This window comes from Exserohilum turcica (genome assembly GCF_000359705.1).
Source record: "Exserohilum turcica Et28A unplaced genomic scaffold SETTUscaffold_24, whole genome shotgun sequence".
Lineage (NCBI taxonomy): Eukaryota > Fungi > Ascomycota > Dothideomycetes > Pleosporales > Pleosporaceae > Exserohilum > Exserohilum turcicum.
Genome location: NW_007360070.1, coordinates 6844 through 8454, shown reverse-complemented (window position 1 = coordinate 8454; position 1611 = coordinate 6844).

Below are 1611 nucleotides of genomic sequence, written 5' to 3'. Positions count from 1 at the left end.
CTATAGAACGTACAAGACTAAGGTATTGCCATTTTGGCCTATGCAATGGTCCAGCAACATATCAGCGGTACATGAATGATGTGTTGATTGAGTACCTTGACGACTTCTGCATAGCCTATTTGGACGACATCTTAATATACTCTAGGTCTATGTTAGAACACATTTAGCACGTCCGCAAGGTACTAGAAAGGCTCTAACAAGCAGGACTCCAAGTAGAAATCAAGAAAAGCGAATTCCATGTCACTTGGACCAAGTACTTGGGGTACATCCTCACAGACCGAGGCCTAGAGGTAGATCCCGACAAGGTCGAAGCCCTCCGAAACTAGGTCCGGCCCACCACCGTTACCGGTGTGAAGTCGTTCCTTGGCTTCACAGGATTCTACCGACAATTCGTAGAAGAATACTCGCGAATTGCGAAGCCTATTATCGCGCTGCAAAGCCCATCAAAGCCATTTGTATGGGACCTAGACTGCGATTGGGCCTTTAAGAGGTTAAAAGCCTCACTGCTTGCTATCCCCACCTTATATCACTACCACCTAGAGTATGATACTAGGCTGGAGACCGACGCCTCTGATGGGGTCGTGGCTGGCGTTTTGTCACAGAAACAACCAAATGGATCATGGTACCTAGTAGCTTTTTTCAGCAAGGTCCTATCCAGATTGGAGCTAAACTGGGAGATACACGACAAAGAGTTGTATGCTATCGTTGTAGCATTCGACAAGTGGAGGTCCGAGTTAGCCTCGGCTCACTCTCAAGTCCAAGTGTACTCTGACCACCGCTCGCTGGAGTATTTCATGACCACCAAGGTTCTGAACGCCAGACAAGTGAGATGGGCTGAACAACTCGCGTTGTTTAACTTCTGCATCTAATACACGCCTAGTAAGAATAACGCTCGCGCTAATATCCTTAGCTGTCGTGAGCAGGATATGCAGCACTTAAGAACTGCCCAAATCAATAACCGTTCGCGGGTCCTTCTAGGGCCGCACCAACTTGACAACTGAATCAACTCCGAACTTGCCAAGGCATATGTGGCACAACTATCAGAACAAGCTACCTCTCTATTGGTAGTTGAGCCCTCTCAGGAGACCATGTCCCTGGACTCTCTCGAGCTGATCGAGCTCTTGTTGCAACAGAATCGGACGTCGTTCGAAAAGGAGCGCCGCTCTCTCCCAGACAGGTACCGGATAGAGAACGGACTGGTGCTCTATTCGAACCGTCTCTGCGTGCTGCCAGACTCCCCCGCCTGCACACGGCTGATCCGAGAGGCCCACGATCAGGCCTCTTCAGCCCACCCAAGTGCAAAGAAGACTTATCAGCTGCTGTCTTAGAAATACTATTGGAAAGGCATGGAAGCTACCTGCAAGAGGTACGTGCGGAATTGCCTAGCCTGCCGCAAGGCCCATCCGAGACAGACCCGAGTCCCAGGGTTGATTCACCCCCTCCCCATTCCTAATCGGCCAATGCAACACCTCTGCATTGACTTCAAGGAATTTCCTAAGGACAAGGCCGGATACGATCAGATCATGGTCGTGATCGACCGGTTGTCCAAGCAGGCCATCTCTATCCCTTGCTACAAGACAATTGATGCAAGGGGTATGGCCGGAACTCTTC